Source organism: Urocitellus parryii, unplaced genomic scaffold, assembly GCF_045843805.1.
Source record: "Urocitellus parryii isolate mUroPar1 unplaced genomic scaffold, mUroPar1.hap1 Scaffold_61, whole genome shotgun sequence".
Lineage (NCBI taxonomy): Eukaryota > Metazoa > Chordata > Mammalia > Rodentia > Sciuridae > Urocitellus > Urocitellus parryii.
This window is the reverse complement of record NW_027554109.1, coordinates 2404681-2425243: the sequence shown is the minus strand read 5'-3', so window position 1 is coordinate 2425243 and position 20563 is coordinate 2404681. Positions and strand designations below refer to the sequence as shown.

Below are 20563 nucleotides of genomic sequence, written 5' to 3'. Positions count from 1 at the left end.
TATATGCTAGGAATGGGTTCTTGTCTGTTAAAATAATTTCAAGTGACAAATGAAGACATTTTTAATGACACTTCAAGGGTAAGAGAAGTCCAAAATAATTTCTGATCCTGTGTCAAGGCAAAGTCCTTCAGAATTTGAGTATAGTTAGACATAAAAATATGCATGAATGATTATTAAAAGCAAGGTTTGGGGTATACAGGGTGGCTTTATCTGGTACTGTTGAAATCCACTAGTTTGAGGTAGGATGAATAAAGCAAATTATGGTGGGGAATCAAAACTACAGTGGTAGTTGATACTGAATGTTGTTCTGTTCCGGCCTTTGTTATTTTATCACATGCTGCTCTTATTTCTGAAACCATATTACTTCATCATTACTCAAAAAGTTGCTCTCCTCTCCATGGAAGTGCCATTATGCTGACTATTTGGATGTCATATATTAAATTTATAGTGCAAAGTTTAAATACGAATTTGGAGTACAAATAAGATGCATAATTTATACCCAAAGAACAAAGAAGTGTTCTTTGGTAATTGTGGTTTCTGAGTATTCAAGTCTTTGATGAAATTTGACTTAGAATTTGTCAAATCTGCACATACATAAGCATAGATTAAATTTTAATTTAGTTTTGATATGCTTTTTAATATCAACGTTGTAGCATTATAATTGGATTATAACAAACTCAATTCATATGTTGCCAAAGTAGTCGGTTCTAGAATTCTAGTTATGATTATTACCATTATAATTACTCTTGAAAGACCTGGGAATCACTAAATATTAAAAGTGCTAATAAGGAAAATTAAATTCTAGAAAGTTTAAGTCTGCATTTTGAATGAAATATGTCTTTCATGCCTTGTGATCACCTCACACTTGTAAATTCCATGTGTTTTCCTATTTCTTTTCATCCTCCACAATTCCAATTGTTATTCCTTTTAAAAATGCTTCCTGGAGCTTTTCTGAGGCAGACATGGTTGTGGGTGCTGTGGAGCTACATTTTGTCAGCTTCTGTTCCTAATTCACCCCCGTTCACTCCTGCCCAGGAGCAAGTGGTTCAGGAAGCCACACCTCAGCCATGGCTTTGAAAGATACTGGAAAGACACCCATGGAACCAGAGGTGGTGGTTCACCAAAACAGAATGACTCTTGCCAGCATGAAATCCCCAGAGAAGGTGTGGCTGGCTTGATCAGAGGTACAGAGAGAAAGAATCTGACAGTGAAAAGACCAGTTTGGATGCCTATCAAGACCTTAAGAATTACTACAAGAAACCTTCCTTGTGCAAAAGATTCTAACACCTGATATCATTTCCAAATGGGATTTGGGCTCCTGGACTTGCAAAGTCCTTTTAGGGTTGTTGACCAGATCACTACCATCAGCACTGAGCTGGGTGGAGGTTAAAGTCATCATTGCAGATGCCAAAGACAACTATTTTAATGAATTAATTATCTGTTGTTTAAAGCAAAAAGGAAATGCTTCATTCATTATGCAAATCATTGACTCTCTCTCTCTCTCTCTCTCTCTCTCTCTCTCTCTCTCTCTCTCTCTCTCTCTCCTGCACATACACTGAAATACATTTATTTCTAAACCATTTGAGGATGATTTTCTAAGAAAAGAATATCATCTTATTTTAAAGTAGTGCAGTTATCAACTTCAGTAAATTTTACACTGACGCCTTTTATCTAACCTGCCACTTCTATTCCAGTTTCATCAGTTGATCCATTAACATCCTTGAAAAGCATTTACCATCCTGTACAGGTTCCAGTCTGGAACTGGGTATTGCACCAAGTACCTTTGACTTTCTTTACTCTGAAACATTTCCACTGTCATTCTTTGCTTTTACATTAACATTTTTGAAGAATACCAAATCATCACCTGTCATCTTTATAAAAAATAGTATTATTATTCTTATCTTGGGTTTGTCTGATGTTTCTTTGGGATGGGATACAATGTTTGTATTGTCATTTTGTATCCTTAGAGTATCATGCCTGAAATCACATGGTATCTATGCATCCACTTCTACATAACATTGATTTGGCTAGGCCACAGCCCCTGGTTACTCAACCAAATGCTAATTTTGGTCTTACTTTGAAGATATTCTATGAATGTTATCAAAATCTGTAATCTTCTGATTTTTAAGAGAGATTATCCCAAATAATTTTGATGGGCTTGATTCAATTAGTTGAAAGCCTGGGGTTTCCTAGTAATAGAGAAATTCTTTATATTTATGTGGCTGGAAACTTCTTCTCATGTATGAAAGTTCCCTCCCATCCTTCCTGATGGCCTGCCCTATGAATATCAGACTTGCTTATTCAGCCACGATTGTGTAAGCCAACTTCTTGCAATAAATCTGTTAATATATGTCCCGATTGATTGGGTTTTTTTCTAATGGAACCATATCTGACAAATTTAAATTCATATTAGCTTCCTATTGCTGCTATAACATATTACCATAAATTTAAACAATAAAGTTTATTGTTTAGATTTCTAGGAATCAGAAGTCTAAAATATGTTGCAGGGCTGCATTCCTTCCGAAGCTCTCTTTCCTTTCTCTTTACAGCTTGTGCAGACTGCCTGTGTTCCTTGGCTTCTGGGCCCTCCATAATTCTGATCTCTACTTATTTTGAAAGTCTTCTTTTCTGATTCTTTAACACACTTGGTTCCCTCTTTCCCTTATAAAGATTCTTGTAAATATATTGAGTCCACCTAAATTATCCAGCAGAATTTCTCCATCAAAAGGTCCTTAATTTAATCTTGTCAGCAAAGTCCCTTTAGGTCTGTAAATTAACATCTTCACAGGATGTGAAGATCAAGAAGTCATTTTTGAGAAGAGGTCAATTTTCTGTGCATCTGGGTTCGATATTTTGGAGAAGCTACTAAATATTCCAAGATTCTGACCACTCCCTTTAGCCAGAGGTGTGAACAATGTCTATGAACATCACTTATGCCAATTTTGATCTCAGATCTAATAGCGTGATTGGTCTTAGGATTTGTGTATAATGACCATGTAAAAATGATTAAGATGAGAGATCATAACTTATTATTAATGAAAAGTGTACCTTGTGTGAGTCTTTCCTTTCTCATCATCTAAGTGAGAACAGATGAATGAAGATTTATCCCAATTTTGAAAATCCTGAGCCTTTTTCACAACCTCTCCTACTAGCTTTTATGTATGCATGTATGTGTGTGAAAATAAATCTATTTCAAATTTGATTGAACTATGAAGCTTATCTAGAATGTCTAAGCCAATGTTTGGATACCTTTAAATTAAATAATAAATTAGAGTTAATATAGCTGGCTTAATGTCTCAGAGGAAAGCTAGTTAACAGCATTGCAGGAAATAAGATTTAAACCTAACTGGCAACCAAACGCATAAGATCCAATAGGCTTTGTTCTAATATGGCATATCCTTAGCCTTGCAGAAGCATACAACAGTAAACTCATTATCCATAGTACCTTGTCTCCTTGAATGGCACCAGTCCCTAGGTTTGTTAATTTCTTTGCACTTATGGAGCATGTGCACCTGTTGCAGATGAAAGCCAAAGTGTGTTTGTCATCTCTACAGAGAGAAGCTAGGTCTTGCACCATTTTTGTATGATTCTATAAGACAGACCGAAGACTTACCTGCTAACTCACACCTTTGCAAGTTCAAGCGCATCACACAGAAAAAAAAAAAATATTCAAGGCTACCCAACATGCCTATTATTTTTCTTACCTCTGTTTTCAAGTGTTGCTGTATAATGACAGGTCAGTCCAGGTTGGATATTAACCCTTTTTCAAGAATTATATTGATTTTTGTTTCCAGAAAGATTAGACCAGATTTTAATTTGAAGACTGCTCCAAATTCTGCTCCCCTCCCCAAATTAAGCTCCATGCACCTTGCCTTACCTGTTTCTAGGTGTCACCCTATGACTGGGGATTTGGGGCAGCTACCAGGATGAGTGAAGGCATTGCCATTTTGGGACAATTCCTTCTGAAGTTCCAGACCTCTAAGCAAAGCTCATTATTTAGAATGGGTCACATGCCAGTGACAGTAAATTAAGATGACTTTGCTTCCGAATAAGATGAAGTCTACTTGTAATAGAGTTTTACTTTGTTTTTAGCCCTTCACCAAACAAAAGCAACATTAAAAAAACAAAAACAAAAAAACCTGCTTGGCTCTTTCATATCACATACAACTGATGAATTAATCAGAAGAAGTGTCCGGAGCTGCCTGTGTCCTGGTTCTTTGCCACACGCCTGACTGGGCTGGTCTCTCATTAGTGCTGATGAGCCCAGGGTGGAAAGGTACTTCTTTTTTTGTTCCTGAGAGCATTTCTTCTCAGTCATCTTGCACTTTCAATCACCACTAATAGCTATTTTGGCACGAATTCAAAGCAGGCTCAGTTAGGGGCAGAAGAAATATTTTGCATTAACTGGATTATTTTAAGTTTTCAGCCCCGTGATGTGGCTTCGGGACAAAATAGATGGCGCAGAGAAAGAAAGTCTGCCTCACTGAGAGCCTGCAAGGACTTGGTTGCTGCAATGCTCTGTCCTAGTGGGTCCCATCAGCCATCCCAGGCCACTGTGCTTCTGAGGCCTTTCCTTGAGTCCCTGGAAACGGTGACAGTGATTGCGATGTGCTTGCTGTGTGGCTGATAGAATGATCTGGTGTTTGATCACAGTGACTGGAAAAGAATTAAAAAAGAAAAAGATGTAACATATTAAACTTGGGTGTTTGAGTACTGGGTCCCTGTAGATTTCCTGTTAGTACATAAATTTATTTGTCATAAATAAATGACAAACATCTATGCTGCCAGTAAATATTGAAATGTCTGAGAATAATGGATTGGGTTCCAACTTTCCTGTATAACTTGAGTACCTCCTCCCAGGGACAGGCGTATGGCTGAGATGGACATATCTGGGATTGGCAGGGATCTGGAGTCAGCCTGGTTCTTACTGGTTTGAGGGCACTGAGCATAACAGAACCCCTGAAGCATCCTACAGATGGGCCTGTGCCTGGATGCAGTCCAGCATAATAATTCAAAGGGTGACTTTTGGAAACTGGTTTTTAATGTTAGATCCACTAGTTATGAGTATTTGGATGCTATCATTCAATAATTTGAGGTTTAGTTTCATCAGTCATCTGAATGGGGGGAATAATATTAATTACATTGAGTGTTAAATATGACGTGTGTGTGTGTGTGTGTGTGTGTGTGTGTGTGTGTAAAGCATGGTAACTGTGATGGACCAGCTTGCTCAATAAATGGAAGCTGATATTATTGTCAGATTCAGACACTCACCAAAGTATCTCACTTTCACCCCAGGACTTCTTCAGTTTCTTAATGGATTCTTGTCTTTTCTTACTGACAAAATCCTTGGTAAAAGACAAGTTCCCCCAGAAAAGAACATCCTTGTTGAAGGCCATGGGTCATCTCAGATTCATAAGGACTTTGGCTCTGGCTTCCAGTATGTCCTGTCCTATTTATGAGTTGAGTCATTGTCTTCTGTGACTCACCAGGCAGGGACGGCAGAGGTAGTACGAGGACCTTGAGACCTGAAGGTAAAATTAATTAATCCTTAAATCCTTTCTCTGAGACATGTGGAAATGGAATATAAGAAAATAAATTTTGAGGGGGTCACAGGATGTCACTTAAAGTTCACTCTTTAGGTTTGGGCATGGAAGATCCGATTGGCAGAAGCTGGTATTTCCCTGCTGTGTTTGATGCCTGGAAAAGTCAAGCTCCCACCAACTGGGTGCTAGCTCCATGTTGGTCTCTGCAGGCCTGACAGGAGAATTCTAAACACACAAAAATGTACAAACTTTCTCCTGACACTTTAAGTGTCTCTTTCTTATATCAGGAATTATTAGGTTTATGCATTTGAATTTCCATGACTCCCTCTCCATCCTACTGCCTCTGCTCTCACGTTCCACCACCATTGTGGTCTTCATCTTACTCTCAGCTCCTGGTCCAGAAATACTTAATCTGCTAACAGTTTTGATTCCTCCTTATTTGGTGATTTTACACGTTCTCCCAAAGACCTGAACCTTCTCCTGCGGGCCTCAGTTTTGTTCATCTATCTGGCTACAGGTGTCTTCTGTCTTGAACAGTAATGCCCCATCCCAACCCATCAGAACCAACCCTGGCTCTAACCCCTGGCCAGTCAGGCAAGCCCTGATACTGAAGAAAAGCTGAGAATAAAATGCAAAAACAGCCCAAAATTAGTTGATGGGGCATAAATAACAACCAACATGGTATATTTTAATGGAAATATTGTACTTTATCTTTTTTTTCTATGACATTCAAATAAAAAGTAATGGTTCAAGAATTAAGGAAAAGTAGAGTCTTTGGTAAGAACCATTCATTATTACTAAACTAAATCACTCAATGTCTGATGTGTTAAGTATTGACTCACCTTTGGGTTTTAACATAAGCATATCCATGTTGTTGGATAGCCATCGCCTACATCCATCTCCAAAGTCATGTGGACCTACTCCTACCATCAATATTGAATCTTGCTCCCCTCCCAAGGCCCAGGAAAGAACACTGTATTTTTTGTTTTGATAAATCTGATTATTGGGAATCTGAGATATGTGAAATCCTACAAAATCTGTCTTTCTCTGGACACCATCATTTTCAATAGGTGCAGTTCACCCCTACTCCTGGGTGTACCAGGTCCACTGCCAGCTCTGCCCATGTCTCAACTGGACTCTGAGTGACAGTCAGTGGTGACTGTGCACATGAGCTGTCTTTCCATGTCAGTGGGCATCTCTGGTCCCAGGATCTAGGGTCTTGGGTCCCACCCAGCCATAGGTTCCCTCCTCCTTCAGGTCCTTGCAGGCCAGTGTGTACCAAGGCCCTGTGCCTGGTGGATTCTGTAGCAGTTTGGAGGATGTGTCCTGAGCAGGGGCAGGGGCCATCTGAGTAGCATAGAGGACTCTGGATCTGTGTGGCCAGGTGTCGTGGTCCTGGGTCATGATGGACTACAAGTACACTGTGCACTTCAAAAATAGTTCAATCACAAAATGGATGTTTGGTGTACATCACCACAATTTAAACATTGGGGAGATTGCTGATTTACTCGTGTTCGGATTGTTTGTGTTGTGATAGAAGAATACAAGAGACTGGGTGATTTATAAAACAGATTTTATGTCTCAAATTCTGGAGGCCAGAAGTCTAAGATCAGGGGCCAACTTCTGAGGACATTCTTGCTGTGTCCTCCTGGGGCAGAAGGTGAAACAGGGACAAAGCCTGCTAACACATCATCTGGATCAGACAAAATAGAATGATATCCTGTGCCCTCCCCCACAACATCCAAACCTCTTGGGATGACTCAATTTCTGCAAGATTTCCAGGTCTAGAAAGGCCTCTTTGTGACCTAGGACAAGTCTCTGTGCCTCAGTTTCCACATCTGGGCATCCTTAGAGCATCTCCTTTGTAGGGTTATTGTTTGTATGAAAGGAGATGGTTTAAAAAGCTTAAAACAGTACCTGATAGGGTTGTTTATTTTTATCAAAATTCAAAACTTATTTCCTTAAGTTGGAATTAAAATCCCCAGAAACTCCCCCATTGAGCTCCATCAGGAGCTTCACATTTGGCCTCTGTGGCCACTCTGCAAGAGGGTGTGGGGCTGCTGTGGCGATCCACGTCTTCCCTGTTTGAGTTCACGAAAGGAAGAGGGCAGAGAAGGGGACATTTTCGGTGTCTCAGCATTGGCATCCATCAACTCTTATAACTTCAAGCAGCCCAGTGAAGTTGTGCCTTCATTTCCTGATTTTATAAGTGAGATAACCAAAGTGAATTTAGGCTTTGATCCCAGCTCTTTTTGATCCCCAAACTCAATCTTTATGCATGACTTTTGGCTAGCATTTTGACTAGTGGCCAAAATAGAATAAATGAGACAAACTAACTATTGGCTTGCATATTTGGTAGTGCTTCCCTTTAAATTAGAGATTTCCTACCAGCCTGAGTACTACTGTAGGCATTTCTAGTTATCTTAGTCTAAATTAACAGTTCATCCCTTTTTATGATTTATAACTACTTTTAAGTGATATTTTGAATTACATTCAACATCTCGGGTCATTTTTAGAGCTTTCTTGAACCCCTTCCCCTTGAATACTTTTTCTTAAAGAGACAAAATCATGTATTAGGCATTTCCCTATGGAAGGAAATAAGAGTAGACCCAGGTGGGATGCCCCAGTGCAAGTTAGGGGCCTCACCATAATTGAGGAAGGAAAATTAAATATTAAATTCATTTTAAAAATTGATTCTAAATTTAATTATACTAATAATGAACCTATTTTAATTTGGAAGGCAATTTATATAAATTGATGATGTAGCTTGAGAATCCATCCAAATCTGAAACTTGTTGAGCTTTAGCATGAGACTACAAGTGGAAAATTCTACACCATGAAACTTTGTTTCCTCTACAAAATTATTAATAATTAAGTGAATAAAATTACATTCAGGCTGTGCATGTAAAGTGTGTGTGATACAGATATTAATTTTGTATTTAGACCTGAGTCCCATCCCCAAGATATCTTGTTACTAATATGCAAATATTCTACAATTTGAACAAAATCCAAAATCTGAAACATATTTGATCTCAATTATTTTGGATAAAGGATCCTCCACTTGAAATTGACAGACATATAATTGTATAACTGTGAATTGAAAGACCCTTTGTTTTTTCAGGATTACACCTCTAATTTTTATTTTTTTTGTGTGTGTATGTATTGTGTTTGTGTGTGTGTGTGTGTGTGTGTGTGTGTTTGTGTGTTTTCAAGCCACCAAGGATGAGATCCACTGCCATGAGCTTCCTATATTCACCATTTGTAACTCGCTTGTATCTTAAATGCCTTTCTTTCCCACTTGGAAGAGTGGAAGGAGCTTGTAAAGTGGGAGACTGAGTGCTTTTAGAAGGCAGAGGCATAGAGATAAGAGAATTGAAAGATCTGGAAACAAGGTTTGTCCTTATACATAACATTGCTTCTGGTCAATCTAATGAACAGGACCTATAGTTCCCAGAAAATTGCACACAATAATTGGTGGTGGGATGACTTATTGGATATTCCTATGCACCTATTTAGTGGAAATAAAAATACCTATCACTGCTATTAAATCATGAGCAGTCGCTGGCCTGAAAGTATCTCACCATTGTACTTACCTTGTTGCATGGGAAAAAAAAGAAGACGGCTTAGGCACATGACTTCTTACAGTGAAATTCTTACTTGACAAACTTTTCCTATTGTGAAAGTTTGGATTGAATGGCTTTAAAGATGACTGTAGATTTGTAAGAACAAAATAACAAAGTACCTCATTATGTTTGCAATATTTATTTCCAATGGTAAAATAAAGAACATCTTATACCAAATCCTTAAGAGGAGTTTTGCTTCATAATATATACATACACAGAGAAATGTTCTATTTTGATCCTAAAATGAATTCTCATATTTGTTCCTCATGAAAAATCAAAAATTTCAGTGTGCTGTATACTTAGGCCCTGCTGAGGGAGGGTTGGGTAACTTGTTAGTTATTTCTATGTGGGTCTAACTTGGAATCTGTATAATAAGCTCAAGTCTGCAAAAAGGGATTTTTTGTTGTTGTTGTTTGTTTGTTGTTGTTTCTTTTTTTTAGCTTAGGATAAAATGATATATATCATTTAAGATACACGTGGGTTCAGGACTGAACCCAGGTGTCATGAAAGCTAGGCAAACACCTTAACACTCTACCACTGAGTTACAAGCCTAACCCTCAATAATAATATTCTTATATCTCCATGTGTTTAATATTAAAAGTAAAGAACCAATAAATATTAAAAGTGAGAACCAATACTTTTTCATGGTTAATAAGCTCGTAGGCTTTATTTTATCAATAAGACCATATTTAGTGTGCCTGTGTTGTTTCAAATGATGCCCAACATCAATGGGAGCTGTGGCCAGTGTGACTAAATTGCCTGTGAGTTCCAAGCCACTGAAGCAAGGCTCTTTTAACAAGATGATGTGTCATCCAATTGGTGTTTGTTTTGACAGCTACAGACAATGTGAATGCCAAGTATAACATTGAAATGTTCTATTTTGATCCTAAAATGAATTCTCATATTTGTTCCTCATGAAAAATGAGACATACAAGAAGGCAGCCCTTCAATCAAACATTTCAGTGTGCTGCATACTTAGGCCCTGCTCAGGGAGGGTGGGGTAGCTCGTTAGTTATTTCCATGTGGGTCTAACTTGGAACCTGTGTAATAAGCTCAAGTCTGCAAAAACGGATGTTTGTTGTTGTTGTTGTTTGTTTGTTTTCAGCTGAGGATAAAATAATAAATGCCACACATATTTTTTCCCCTTTTATAATTATTTTAAGTTATATTTCATACAATGGAAACGAGTTCATTTTATTCTGGTTTGAGAAAATTTCTTTGAGAAAATTTCATCATGATGGCTAAAAATGCCAACCCTACCATATTTAGTACATGGAAAGGACTTTTAGATATTGAAATGGATGTGTTGGCAATAAATACGCTTTTAATTTATTTAACTCAGCCTGTACATTGGTTCGGTTAAGAGCCATTTATCACAAATATATTCTGCTCTGGGACTCAGACCAAAAGCTTTGGGGAAATTAAAAAAGGAAGACAATCTTACAAAATGGGTGGGTCACAAACTTTCAGACCAGGCAGTAACATTCCCAGAATTCCAGATCAGATTAAAGAGATTCCCACAAGGGCCCTGCATGACTGTCATTAGTCTATGTAAGAACACGTATTCAGTCACCATCCAACGTCCTTTCAGCTCAGGGAGGGATGGATGGAAGTTCTGAGGATATGCATGCACCCTGAAATTTTTAATTCTTTATTTTATTGTGTCCCATCAAGAACAGTCAAAAGCAGTCGTTGCATACTTAGGACTTCCTATTCAGGGTTTAGAATATCACTATCAATTTTTCAGGCAATGGCAAACTCCTGGCTTTCTCTAATACAGTTTTGATCACTAGAAAATTATTTGTTGGATAACAGAATCATTTTAAACTTGTATTTTAATTTATTTAAATATTCGTGTAAGTCTACACCCCAAATAAGTCATACCTTATTTACTATTGTATTTGCTCTAAGAATGAGGCTGTAGACTTCCACATAAGATGCTCTTTTCAAAATTTTGCTTTTCTTGAGAACTTTGTGTTTTCCACTTTCCATTAAGGAGAAATGTATAATTGGTTGCTTATATGTGAGCTCAGGTTAATAGGAAATACATAGAAAAGTTAAAAGTAGACTTAAGAGATTTAAAAGACACATTTAGCAGTTTTTACCTTTAGATACATTTTATGTTATAATAGTATTTCATCATGTGCATTTTTTTTTGCAAACAGGCTATACATGTAGTTTCTGATAACTTTATATACATGAGTATGTTTTCATATGAATCAACTCTGAAACTTAGAAATAGGTAAGATGCAAATATAAATATGCAAACTAAAGTGAAGTCTAATGTAGGAAAAATTCAGTGCTGAGCAGGGCATTGGATGAGAAAGCAACTGGAGGCTTCTGTACTATACATCTAAGTGTGTATAAATTACAAATCAAGCTAATAAGCATATGTATGTGCATGTGTAGATATGCATAGATAGACACATATCTAATCTTCTACCTGTACAGATATACATCCATATCAGTAAATACGGGTCTGTTGTATCTTTATCTCTTTTTTGCCTCTCTCCAGGGCAGGGTTTTTCTCTCTCTGTGTAGTTGTGGCCCTGCCTTCAAGAACATCATTCTCTATGGTGACCCAGCTTTGCCTGCTCTGGCTCAGATCTGGTGAAATGGTGCTTTCCTCATAGCTGTGAGCTCAGTCGACTCCAGCCTCCCTGGCCCATTTCACAGCTTGGTACCTAGGACAAGGCAGTCTTTGCATCTATAAGACTTCAGAGAAATGAACTGTACCGATTGGTTTTGTCTCCAGTCTCAAGGTGCTTCTAGAACTGAGAGAAGCAGACAGTGTTGTTCTCATTATTTAACAGAATTAAAAGCCATACATCTATGTAGACTTTACATACATAAAACCCTCTCAAAGCATTTAACTGCTCATGCCCCAAGTATGTTCTAAATGAGTGGAAAATAAGGCCCAATATCTGTAAACACACACTAGGAATGCAGGTGTGGGGTTGATGAATAATCTGACTCCTTACATTTCAGAAAAGGCACAAATCCCACCAAAGCAGACATATAAAATGAGATGTGGAAGATATTTTCTTCTGGGTAAACCCTACTAAACAAAGCTCCTTTGTTTCATTCCTTTAAGAACACAGAAGACAGCCTGTCCTTGATTAATGTAGAGAGTGTCTGTTTGGTTAAGGCATAACAAAATCTCCTTCCATCAAAACAAATGTTGTTTGGAGCAAGCTGTCCACCAGATCTATCATCCATACCCAAGGGAAATGGCCATTTCCAATAAAATACTCCTTTCAGAATGAAATCTACACTCACTAAACCACGTGAGCACCCAGCAGCTGCTGCCCAGTGCTGTTGTCTCCTGCAGCAGCCTGGCTAGACCAGGCAAATCACACACATTCTAATTACTTGGGTCCTCATTGCTAGTATTTCATTCATTAAAGATATATTTACAAAGTAGAAAAACTAACCACCCCGGTGCTGTGAGACCAGCATGCATTCTCTGTGAGGACAAACCTGTACTCCAAAATACTCTGCTGACAGGAGCCTGAGATGCATAATTTGGATCCATCTCCATTAAATACCTCTCCACTCAGTGCCATAATGTAATTAACATTGCAGGTCTCATGGCTCTCTTTAAGAGAATTAGAAGCCATGAGTCATTTGGGCATCATCGGAACAAGCTCTCCTAATGTAAAATGACTCAATCTCAGAGATTGCTATCTGGCAGCATTCCGAGGTGCACAGATCTGAGAGCCAGCACTTAATCTGATTTAGGACCTCTTAAAATATCCTTCAAACTTGACTAACATTGTTCTGGTAAAAAAGATTGGAAATTATTTTAGGAACCAATCCAGGTTTGAGCTGTCTTAGTTTTGTTATTGATTCCTTTTAAGTAATTTCATTTAATTTGGAAACCTATGGAAAAAGAAGCCCTGGAAGAAATATGACTATGTCAAGTAAAATAAGACTTAGTATGCGGAACAAAGATAATATAAAAATAGAAATCTTTATTGAATAGATATGCTGTTTTTTTTCCATTCCAGAGTTCTTAATGTCAGAATTCAGTCTATTAATCTATATAGGATATTTTCAGGGCTTAGTTTTTATTGGTGTATTATAAGTATACATAGTAATGAGATGTCTTGTTACATATTTGTATGTGCACAGAATGCAACAGTAGGATTTGGTGAATTTTATTCCTCAGTACCTCCCTCTTCTGTCCCTTTTCCCCTTCCTGTGCTCCTATTCCTGTACTCTGTATGTATTCCTTCTAGTTTCATGGATTCCCTCCTTTTTTCCCTTTATTCTCTCTAGCTTCCATATATGGGAGAAAGCAGACAAACCTTGACTTTCTGGGTTTGGCGTATTTTGATTAACATAACACTGTCAAGAGATACTCATTTTCCTGCAAATGACAATTTCATTCTTCTTTATGGCTGAATAAAACTCCATTATGTATCTATTCCACATTTTCCTTATGCATGCATTCCTTGATGGACCCCTAGGCTGGTTCCATAGCTTGGCTACTGTGAATTGTGCTGCTACAAACACAGGTGTGCATGTGTCACTATAGGATGGCAACTTTAATTCTTTAAGAATAAATACCAAGGAGCGGATAGCTGGGTTGTTTGGGGGCTCCATTCCTAGGCTTTTCAGTAATCTCCATCCCCAATTTCCATAGTGATTATATTAATTTAAAATTCTACCACCAGCGTCAAAGTTTTCCTTTTTCTTCAACCTTGATCACTCTTTGTGTTATTGACGGCTGCCACTCTAACCAGAGATGGAATTTCAGTGTAGTTTTTATTTATATTTTCTCAAGCACTAAAAATGTTGATTATTTTCATGTATTTATTAACCATTAGTGTTTCTTCTTGAAAATTATCCATTTTTTATATGCCCATTAATTGTTTGGGTTGTTTTTGTGGCATGAAAGGTTTTTTAATTATTTATATAGTCTGGATATTATTCTTCTGTCAGAAGAGTAGCTGGAAAATATTCCCCCTCATTCTATAGGTTCTCTTTTCACATTCCTAATGGTTTCCTCTGGTACAGAAGTTTTAATGTGATTTCATCCCATTTATTAATTCTTAGTATAATTTCCTAAGTTTTAGGAGTCCTGAGTGCTGAGCAGGGCATTGGACGAGAAAGCAACTGGAGGCTTCTGTACTATACATCTAAGTGTGTATAAATTACAAATCAAGCTAATAAGCATATGTATGTGCATGTGTAGATATGCATATACCTAAATATTGAAATGTTGACCCTACATTTTCTTTTACAAGTTGCAAAGCATCTGGTCTAATTCTCAGGTCTTTCATCCATTTTTTAGTTTACTTTTGTGCAATGTAAAAGGAGTCTAGTCTCATTCTTCCACATGTGATATCCATTTTTCTCAGCACCATTTGCTAAAAAGGCTATCATTTTTCCATTGTATGTTTTTTTAGTCTTTTTTAAAAACCAGATGACTATATCTATGTGAATCTGTCTCTTTATGTCTTCTACTCTCTTCCACTGGTCTATGCATCTTGCTGTGCCAGTGCCATGCAGTTTTTATAGTATGATTTGAGTCAGATATTGGAATACCTTCAACACTGCTTTTTATTTTGCCTAGTATTGCTTTGATTATTCAGGATTTTTATTCTTCCATATGAATATAAGGATTTTTTTTCTAATTCTGGGAAGAATGTCATTAGTGTTTTGATGGAGATTGCACTGAATCTCTAAATTGTTTTTGGTAATATAGCTATATAACAATTTTAATTCTTCTTACCTGTGCACACACAGGTCTTTCCTTATTTTTGTATCTTCTTAAATTTCTTTCTTCTGTCCTCTGTAATTTTCATTGTAGAAGTCTTTCTTCTTGGTTAGATTTATTCCTAAGCATTTTAATTTTTGAGGTTATTATGAATGGAATAATTTTCCTGATTTTTTAAAGTATATTATTGGTATAAAAGGAAGACATTAGTTTTGTACATTGATTTTTGTTTCCTACTTCATTGCTGAAATTGTATATAATCTTTAGAAGTCTTCTGTTGGAGTTTTTTGACTCTTCTCAATATAGAATCATATCATCTGCAAGTAGTGATGATTTGAATTATTCCTTTCCTGTTTGTATTCCTTTCATTTTCTTCTCTTGCTTAATTGTTATGGCTAAAATTGCAATTATGACAGTGAATAGGAATGATGAGAGTGGATATCTTGTCTTCTTTCTAGTTTCACAAAAAGTGTAAACTGTCAATGTGAAAAGTAAGTGTAAGATATAAGGAATTTCTTTTAACACTTAAATATTGACAGTTTGTTAATATGTCTTTTTGTTTTGGGTGTGACATCATCTCCTTTAACTTCTCTCCAAACTGAGGAAACAATGTGGCCACAGGATGGCTCAAAATTAATTTTGTTATTTCAGGGCATGGGCTAAAAGTTATAAAACACTCAATCAGGGGCCCAGGATACTCACAATGACCAAATATCCAAGTTCCATTAGGAAATGGTGAAGGAACTCTAGATTTCTCTATCTGCATTAACAGTCCCTTTATTTCTCATTAAGGTTCCTAGTATAAATTTATAAATGGGTTTCTTTGCATATCAACTTGTGTTTTTATGTTGACAAGAGTTTTATAATTTCAGAGCCAAGTCTTTAGGACCGTCTCATCTAGATTTATCTCCTGGATTCCAGGGACTCAGTTTTGACACCCTCTGTTTCTCCTCATGGGAGACTTTTGTCACCAGGCTGTAGAAAGAACTTGTGTCACAGAAAAACTCTATTTACTAGATATTCGTAAGGAAGAGGTACCATAGCAACTGTCCCCAAATGTCTTCTTTCACTACATTTAGAAATGTGTTTGAGAAAACAGAAAGAGTCAACCATTCCAAACCAATAAGTACTTTTCCACTGGCTTGTGGGAAATGCCTCAAAGACCTGAGTCAATATCAAAAGAAATATATTTTGGGGGAAAGTGAATACCTTTGTAAAATGTAATTGACATTTTTGTTTTGGTGAGTTTTCTGAATAATTATGTCTGGTTGTCAAAATTTGTTTGATTGTTTAATCCTTAATTTGAACAACAAAAATTGTCATTTTTTCCTTTCTGTTTATATACATTATTTACTGGGACTAGATATTCAACATATGAAATGGAATTATATACATTAAAAATTGTCACGATGATAATTCACATTAAAACTGAAACACTGAACTAGGTATAGAACACTGATATGGTGCTAATTTCCAGTTGATGGCAGAATCATTTAAAATCACAAGTAAAATTAATTTTTAAGATGATTTATTTGGCCACAATAATTACACACACACACACACAACAACAACAACAACAACAACTTTTAGCTGGAAGGGAACTTATAAGGTTAATATAAAACACTCTAATTTAAGATATTGAGATTAGAGACTTCAGTGACTTGACCAGATCACTTTGTGTACCAGCTCTTAGAAAAAACTCAGAACTTCCTGACTTATTTTTATGGCTCCTTATTCTTTATCTGGCTTTTTATATTCTCTTTAACAGATAATAATACATAAAATCAACAATCACGTTTGGAATTAACATTAATCTAAAGGCATAACAAGTCACTGGGTAGAGTGGAGATTTTCAAAAGGTCTTTTAGTACTTCTAGAAACATACTTGACCCTTAGGAGTCAATCTTCAAGTTCTGGCTCAAGATGGTCTAGGACGATACCACAGAACCTCTATTTTTAATCAGTGGCCAGAGCACACAAAGTTCCTAGTGTTCCATTCATTAGGAAAATGGAGTGTATATAGAGAGGGTGTATGTAAACATTTCTGTATATAAATCAAGTTCTGTTACTAATGAGGTCATGGATACAATTCAATTATATTGAAAAGAAATGTGTTGCACTTTAAAAGTGTTGATTAAACAAATAAACACGGTTTATTAAATAGGCTCACAACTGTCTCACACTACTTCTAAGTGTTGTCTGAATAGATAACTTGTATAAGGATCTCTAAAGGTGGTCAAGGTTAAATGATTCTTAAACAATGCTCAAGATAGCTGTCCACAGTGCTGAAATGACTCTATAGGGGTATATTGTCTTCTCCTATGCCCTATTCCTTCTTCTTTGATTTCAAAGCAAAAGTCCATAATTTAGCTATAGACTAGGTTACTGCTAAATATAAAATTGAAGCTAGACAAAATAATAAAATTGAGTCTTGCATCTCAGTTACTAGGTACTTGATCATTGTCTAGTAATAGTGTTGACTGTATGTAAGAAAAGGAGGTTGGATGTATAAATTTGTCTCCCTGCAGGGTGGATTCAGATTTCAATATAGCCATGAGAGGAGCCATGAGAAAGAGTCCTGGAAATCTTGAGAAATAGCCAGAATGTGATCAGAAACTGTGCATTTCTTAGCAGAATATTTCAAGAATTCTTAGGGGTTTTATGATGGGAGCAATGACATTTCTAAAAAACTCATAGTTATAAAACTAGGATGGTAGATCTATGGCCTAGAACATTTTTATTCTGCATAAATGCTTTGCTCTCTCTCTTCTTTCTCATTTTCTCAACCACACCCCATGTTTTCACCACCATTATCAAAGCCTTGCCTATTAAGTATGTTTTAACGACTTCCCAATGGTGCCTCCTCTCTGCCCTTTAGTGATCAGGACTTTACTCAGATCATGCAGGACCAGTACATGATACTGTGGCCTTTCCCCTATATCATGGCCAGATAGGTGTAAAAGCCGACCATGAAATATCCCTTTGATATGTGCATGGTGGGATCACATCATCAGGAAGGCATAACATAACTTAAGAATGAGCTCAGCTCAGGTCTGGTGGGAACATATTCTCCTTTTTGGATCATTGCAACCATCCAAATATCAAACAGATTTCAAATAAAAGGTGATTTTCCACCTGGTGAAGAATAATAAAATTTGATTGCTCACCTGTTGCTGCTGGGCTCTGCAACTATTGGGTGGCTGCCTCATTCCCTGGTAACAGATGCTTTTCTGAGCAATTTGAAACAGACTAGTTACTGCTTTTTCTTCCTTAAAATAATTGACAGTGGGACTTCAGGATGTTCAATAGCTATAATATTAAACCCAAAAGAAAGATAGGGACTCCAAGATCAGCATGAAATAGCAGGTGCAATAAGCAGTGTCTTGAAGAGTTGTTGATTTATTTACCAGAAGATATATTTAATCAGATCAAGCAAGTAAAACATTGGAGTGACATAAATTCTCTCTTGCTCCATTAACAAAAATAAAATGAACAGCAATATTTTACTTGTAACCTGCTATAATGTCATCGGATAATATCAATTTTTATTTATTGGATTGTGAATCACTCTAATCCACTTGAATTTGACCCCTTATTGAGGACTGGCTGAGTGATAGTTGAAGTGCTATCATTTGAACGTGGAATGTCCCCCAGATTCTCATGTGTTAACGACTTGATCCCCAGCTTGGCACCACTGGCAGGTGAAGGGACCTTGAAGTGATGGAGCCTATTAGGAGGTCTTATGTCATGGAAGGCACGACCCCAGTCCCTTCTTCTTTTCCTATTTTGATTGCCATTCCTGAAGTAAACAGCTTTGCCGTTCTGCCACCATGATGTGCCGCCTCGCCATGGGCCCTAAAGCAACAGGCTAACTGACCATGGTCAGCAACCTATGAAACTGTGAGGCAATAAACTTTTCACTTTAGAAGTTAATTATTTCAGGCATTTATTCTAGGAATGGAAATCTTATTAACACATGGAGGTTAAGAATTAGGGCATCTTAAAAACATTGTAGTAAAATGTAGAAAATCACTATCCCAGAGAGTTCCGTGCCCCATATGTATTTGAAAGCACAAGCAGTATTTTGTCAAAAATCTTTCATCCTCCCAACTAAAGAAGTTCCTTACTGCCTCCTGACTCATTTTATCCATAGCACTAACTATATATTTGATATGATTTTGCTGGTTTATTAGTTTCTGTGTGTCTCTCCCCATTAGACTGTAAGATCTATAAGGAAAGAGACCTTCATATCTGTTGTAATTTGGTATATCATTTGGTCATTTCCAACAATGCTGTGTAACAAATCATCCCAAAATAGAGTAGTCGGTAGGTGCTCTAGCCATTTATTTTCATGGTTCTGGGGAATAGTTAGGGTGTCTCTTCCTTACGCTGTGGTGATAGAGACAGTCTTCTTCACACTGCAATTCTACATGTCCAGATCTTCTCCCTATTTTTCTCCTCTTCTTTTGAGAATTCATTTCTACCTGTAAGGATGGCAAGGTGTAAGAAGGTGAGGAGAACCCAGAGGTCTCCCAAGGTCTAAGTTGAGAACTGACTTTGGATTTCCACCTGTATGCTCTTCTTAGTCAGACCATTTTACATGGTCAATGAAAACATCAATGCTTCATCTCTCTGGTTGTATATAAAGTATGTTGACACCAATTTGTGTCTTCATGCATCAAACAAGAGGTAAGAACAGTGTTCCCATGATGAGGCTGTGGCCAGGGTGTGGATGACAGGCACAGTAATGGATTAGAACCAACATTCTGAACTACCACTAGGGAAGAGGGTGATTGCCTACACTCCCTCAATTCCATACTCCCCCATACAGCATGCCATCAGTTTGTGTGATTTTGAGAATTCTGTCATCAAGAGATGCAATGTTTTCCTCTACGTCTTGAACAGGGAATGGACTTGGTACTTGAATCATTGCACTGATAGAAAAGGAAGTGACAATAGTGTACTTTGATTCCACATCTGTGCTGTGAAGGGATTTGCATGCTTCTCTTCTCTCTTGGACCCCTGATGCTGCCATACCAATAAGTCTAAACTACCCTTCTGAGTGATGAGAGGCTAGTGACTTGGTCACTATCATTGTCCCAGGAAAGCAACTTCCAGACACATGTGTGGGACTATAGGAGACCTGATATTCCTGGCTAACTCACGTATTGTCCATGGACATATGAACAAGTCCTTCTGTGAGCTTTTTTTGGTGGGGAGGGGTGGGTACTGAGGATGGAACACAGGACACAGATACTTAGCTACATCCTGGTCCCTTTTTTATTTTAAAAATTTGAGACAGGGTCTTGATAATTTCTTGAGGCAGACCTCAAGTCTGCAACCCTTTTGTCTTAACCTCCTGAGCTGCTGGGATTATAGGTTTGTCCTTTACAATCAACCAAATCTGGTCCAAATCAGTGTTCTAACTTGGCCATACAGTCCTGAGCAGAACTAATTGCTTACTGCTTTGAACCAATGGGGTTGGAGAGGTTTTTCTGTTTTTTTTTTTTTTTTTTTTTTTTTTTTTTTTTTTTTTTTTTTTTTTTTTACAAATTAAGAGTTTGATTAATTAAGTTTGACTCAGAATCCAACATAGCAGAGGTAGGAACTGACTATTGAATGGTTCATAGAACTTTCCGAGTTGCATATTTCAGAAGCCATGAACTCTGTCT

The 20563-nt window shown here is 37.2% G+C and overlaps 1 pseudogene; it reads left to right on the top strand.

The window, feature by feature from the left end:
- Positions 1-1067: 1067 nt before the first annotated feature.
- LOC144252844 (small ribosomal subunit protein uS10 pseudogene) lies at positions 1068-4031 on the top strand (annotated as a pseudogene).
- Positions 4032-20563: the final 16532 nt, after the last annotated feature.